This window comes from Acipenser ruthenus, chromosome 1, assembly GCF_902713425.1.
Source record: "Acipenser ruthenus chromosome 1, fAciRut3.2 maternal haplotype, whole genome shotgun sequence".
Taxonomy (NCBI): Eukaryota; Metazoa; Chordata; class Actinopteri; order Acipenseriformes; family Acipenseridae; genus Acipenser; species Acipenser ruthenus.
The window spans coordinates 110,095,774-110,101,949 of record NC_081189.1 but is presented as its reverse complement, the minus strand read 5'-3'; positions in this window follow the sequence as shown (position 1 = coordinate 110,101,949).

Here is a 6,176-nt window from a genome sequence, read left to right as displayed (position 1 = left end):
CATTTACCTTTCATTTGCACACTTTTAGTTAACTTGTATGGGGCAATTATGTTTGACACGTTGTAAGTTTTAAATATTACTATGTAAATATTGGCAAATGTTGTCCACGAAGGACCCCTGACGCGCATGCCCGGTTGTTGTTTTGAGGTAACTTGGTGGAGGCGCGCTGCCCCGCAAGAGAAGGGTTATGCGTGTGTATGTATATAAATACAGTCGGGTTGGGAAGGGGCTGTAAGTCTGGTGTACGCTGGCATTCGGTTATTTATTATTTTAAAGCGACTTGCAAATATTTTGCATATAGAATCGCCCTGCAGATAAACACATATCCTGGCGATCTGCAGGGGAAAAAAGTGTTTATTTATTTATTGATTGATTTAATTATGTATTGAAATATGCATTAATACAATCGAATCAAGCAATGTCAACATTAACACATTACAATTGTCACAAATAATTCCAAAACAATGAACACGAAAATACACAGAACACACAAATACTTTACTACTGGGGTCCTTTACAAAAAATAACATCATAATAAATAACTGTTTACATTTTGTGTTATTTGTTAAGACTTAGGGATTCCATATAATGTGAAGATTCTTGCATAAAACATACAGTTTGGGATGTTTTTTTTAGAAGATTTTGATTTATGATACAAATGAATAGATTCTAAATAAATTCCAGCTCCCTGTGAGTGTTATTCTCACAGTAACACATTATCTCAGTCTTTCAGTTTACCTTTAATGGCTGTTTTAGTTCTAATAATAAAGTTACACCTCTATTACCAAAATAAACCAATTTTAGTAGAAGTAGAAGATAGATACAAGAGAGTTTTCTGATTCCTGGTTGAAAAGGAGCAGTCTGGAGGAGTTACAAACACTGTTGCAGCAGCAAAGGTCATTCAAAATGATCTTGACAGCATTCAGAACTGGGCAGACACAAGGCAAATGACATTTAATAGAGAAAAGTGTAAGGTACTGCACGCAGGCAATAAAAATGTGCATTATAAATACCATATGGGAGATACTGAAATTGAAGAAGGAATATATGAAAAAGACCTAGGAGTTTATGTTGACTCAAATGTCTTCATCTAGACAATGTGGGGAAGCTATAAAGAAGGCCAACAGGATGCTCGGATATATAGTGAAAAGTGTTGAATTTAAATCAAGGGAAGTAATGTTAAAACTTTACAATGCATTAGTAAGACTTCATCTAGAGTATTGTGTTCAGTTCTGGTCACCTCGTTACAAAAAGGATATTGCTGCTCTAGAAAGAGTGCAAAGAAGAGCGACCAGAATTATCCCGGGTTTAAAAGGCATGTCGTATGCAGACAGGCTAAAATAATTGAATCTATTCAGTCTTGAACAAAGAAGACTACGCGGCGATCTGATTCAAGCATTTAAAATTCTATATATATTTTATCAACAGCTTTACATTTACACATGGATATGGGATAATATATTTATATATATTTTTTATATATTCAAATATTTTTTACAATATATTGACATACTATGTATTTTTTTAAGTACAGTATGGTAGTCTATTGCAAAATACTTCATATACAGTATTTTGTGGTCTGTTATAATACACTACATTTTTCAATATATTTCAATTCATATTGTTTCTGTAAGATGGGCGGTTTTCAGTTAAAAGCCCCCATTTGTTTAAAACCAGTTTATTTGTCTGTCACTTTTACCACGTTTAAATCCTTTGTTAGAAAATTTGGTTCTTTTGAAAGCACACTAATGCCTTCAGCATATGTTCTATCATCACTAGGCAACCCTCTGCTCATGTGGGAGGCTGTGATAGTCACAGGCTTCACTGGTCTATAGCTCTACCAGCTGTTTGCAGCTGCACCAAGGCATTGCAGAACATCCATCAGCAGCTGCCCAAGTAGTGTGCAGTATGATTGCTGATTCCTCCTATTTCACCAGGAGAGGAGTAAGCATTATGATTCACAACCTGCCCAGAAGTCCTGGCTGCACAGTAATTGTGTGTTGATTTACCAGATGTCTTAAGAATCTTAACTATTGTTTATTTTGTTTTATTTTTGTTAGTCATAAATGCTCAGCGTTTCTAATGTTCTTCTTGATTAGTGGAGAAAAAAATATCTAAATAAAAAATCTCTAATCAAAAGCTAGTTTATTTATACAGTACACTACCCAGCCAATGTATTTATTAATGCATCTGTAGCAGCTTGTTTCTTTGTTACTACTTACAGTCCTATTATCACAGAATATATATTGACGTGGGTTGAAATGAAAGAATGCGGCGTTGTGGTGGATATCCTTAAGAGCCCATTTCTGTTTTACACAGTATTTTTTAAATGGTTAACGTTGCATAAGTTTCCTTATGCTTTTGATATTTCAATAAAAAACTGCTCTGTACTCATATTTTGCTATATAAACTTTCCATGTGACATGTGATGCCAAAATATCACCATATTCATGAAATAGCGTCTAGATTTCATAGTCTAGTTCTGAGAGTTGACTTTGGTTGAAGTTCAACTAAAATTATTTAATGATTATTACTTTCTTAGCAGACGCCCTTATCCAGGGCGACTTACAATTGTTACAAGATATCACATTATTTTTACATACAATTAACCATTTATACAGCTGGGTTTTCACTGGAGGAATCTAGGTAAAGTACCTTGCTCAAGAGTACTACAGCAGTGTCCCCCACCTGGGATTGAACCCACGTCCCTCCGGTCAAGAGGCCAAAGCCCTAACCACTACTCCACACTGCTATATAGGTTGATATAGCAGTTTGGTATGCTTGACTTACTCTGGGTGCTTTATGACTTGCAAGCAAGTGCAAAGTCTAGGCATGTCATATTTTGTCTATAGCTGCATACAACTAGCAAGGAACAGCTTATTTGCAGGAAGGAGCAGTTTAATTAGTGTTCTGGAAATTTGCTTTGCTCTTTCACTATCTTTTTTCACTTCTTTCCAAATAGGGCCCTAACCCTGCATTACACTGTTTGTTTGTATGATATATTGTCCTTGACAGTAATGATGTCAATGCCCATGCTTATATCTTTCACCTCCTTTACCATGCTTCACCATAGGACTTCTCTGTGCTGTACCATTTTGCCAAATGCTTTTGCTATTGCTTTATTACACTTTGTTATGCTTTACTGTGTTATACTGCATTCTGTAGACAGGACGACAAAGAGTAGTCAACATCTTGAATCAGTTTTATGGGTACAAAGTGTGTTAAACACAAAAATACATGGTTGTGGGATGATCAATGAGATGAATGGCAAGCAATGGTTAAGCAGGGATGAGAAAAAGCAAATGGGCACACACGCAGACAGACACACACGCACACACACAAACACACACACACACACGGAAATCTCTCTAATACGAAACATGCCTCTTCACACAGGGCCCCATTTGGACTTTAACCACCCCACTAATGTAAACTTTTCATGTTTATGAAAAATAAAACACAGCCCTAGCTCTAACCACTGCTGATTTCATGTGGTCTGTTCTTAATATTCGGTTTTAATGTCAGCTTTCTTATGAGGAAGAAAGAGGTCTGTAAAGTTTGGTGTATGTTTTAACAATGTGTTTGTTTACATATACGATATAGGACTATGGTGCTAGAGTTTTTTTTTTATATGGGTTTTGTTATTTAACTTTACAGTGTTCTTGTACATGGGATATCTGTCATACTGGCTATGTTTTTTCGAGCATGTGGCAGGTAAGGTTTGTAAAGCCACGTTTCCACTGCCACAAACCCCGTTCTTAACACCATTCTCTATGAGCACTATGCTGTTCCAATGATTGCTCCCCTCCCTCTGCAAGCAGGTTCATTCACGTCTCCGTGTGGAGAATGGGTAGTAAAGCATACTCGGGGCAAGACTAGAAATGAGAAAAATCAATGTAACCACGAAGAGTTACAGAGAACCAGTATTATGTTTTAACAAGCAATAGAAAAAGCATCATTATTTATCATTACCATTTTTTTAAATGGGTGTTACTGTTTTTTATATGTTTAAGTAAACTTGTAACTCCCTCTTCTAATAGCATTAAGAACAGGAAGAAAACATCTGAGCTGTAAATCTACCTCCCGACCTGGAAGGGCGCTAAGGTTGGTGAAGCTCTTTCACAGGGATGGGCTGAATCTATGGTAGGGCGGAACTGGAATTCTGACAATTTGGTGAAAGCGTGTTGATGTCAGACTGCTGAACAGCTCTATTGTGATCAGCTGTGTTACTCGCAGCGATTGGATAGAGCGTGGCGCTGTACTGATCACAGGGAGGAGTTTAGCAGTACAAAGGGGACGCAGCTACATGAGTACGGACCCTTACATGTTGTTTTGGCAGACGGATACCTTGGGAGCTGAAGCTGTGGAGCCAGCACTACCACAGCACTGCAACCTGTACCAGCACTCTGAGCACGGGCACTTGCACACCTTGGACTGTGATTATTGTTTTATTATTTTGGGAACCTTTTTACTTGGGACTGCAAGCCCACCGTTTGATCCCCGATGCCATTGTTGGTAGAGGGGACAGTTTTGTGTATAATAAAACCGGACACATTGTAAATACACCTTCTTTGCGGACATTCTATGCTTACTGCACCACTCACATCCTGGCACCTGTCCATGTGTAACAGGGTGTAGGCTATGTGGGAACTGGTGACCCCATGCATCGCCAGCAATTGTGTTAACCACTATGCAAAAGAGCAAGACTCCTCTGCATTCGTGGCTTAAGACCTTTTAATTTCCAGGGAACTTTATGATAGTTGCAATGGGTTGATATTAGTCACCATGTATATAAAAAAAATGGTCAAACAGTTGATTGGAATGGACTGGACAAATCACTCCACAGGAAGCTAATGACCAAAATGCACGTGTTTCCCATTAGTTGAACATCATTTGTTTTCTCGAGACAAGTCTCTTTTTGTTCTAATCTTGATTATTCTTTTGTTGATTGTTCTTTTTGTTTTTCAGAACTGAATACACTTCCTGTCTTGCAGGCATTAGGAGCCCACTTTCTGCCCACAAACCTGTTTTCCCGTAACGCACATAAATGGGATTCAGAGAAGTCAAAGTGAATGAAAAGTCAAGAAAAACAAAACAAAAGGTGAACAGCAAAACAAAGATGCTTGGGAGAATCGTTGCTTATTTTGGTTGTTTGGAAACTGGTCTATATCACTACAATGCATTACTTTTATACAACCGATCACATCGCTAATCTTGACTATTGTTGTTTCAATGTTAGCAGTCATTTTTACAGTAAGTAAAGGTACAGTAAGTTTATTTAATAGTTTGTTGGATAATGGCAAGACCCAATGTTGTATTATTTGAATTGTGTCTGCATAATCATTTACAAATGAAACCTGCCATGCATCATATTGTTTAGCGTGGGTTTGAGCGATGCTTGTATGAGATCAATTCGACCTTGGATGTTCTCACTCTTTTCATTTCCTTGGCCGTTTTGCAATCTCCTCTCATTTGCTCTCTTTTCTTTTTCCAAGATCGGCTGCTGTCATAATCATCCCCATTTTCTATGTAGGTCTCTTGTTTAGTTTTGAAAGAACCACACATTATAGCAAACATTTATTTTATAAAAAAAAACATATCTGGTAAATATTAAATACACAAAAAATATCAGTTTGTATACCTTAGTTTCAAATAGCCTGTAATAATTGTACTTCCTAGGTCATTTCACCCCAGCAGTGTCTTTAGGTCAAAGCATGCCACTGGCTGCAGTTTCAGACATTAGGAGAAGCAGCTGAGATTTGTATTGACCTAAGAAGTGCAGAACTACCTGAAAATAAAGCAAGAAAACATAGCTGTATTAAAAAATATATAACATGCACAAAACAAATTTGTGCTTAATATTCTATTTAAAAAGTACCAATACAAATATGAACAGTACTGTACATCCTTTATTCAGCAACCTACAGGAAATATGAACCTATACCTTTACATGTTTTATCCTTTACAGAAAATATTTATTATTATTATTATTATTATTTATTTCTTAGCAGACGCCCTTATCCAGGGCGACTTACAATCGTAAGCAAATACATTTCAAGTGTTACAATACAAGTAATACAATAAGAGCAAGAAATACAATAACTTTTGTTCAAGCAAAGTACAAGTGTGACAAACCACAATTCAATAATACAGCAGATAATAGTGATAGTTACATC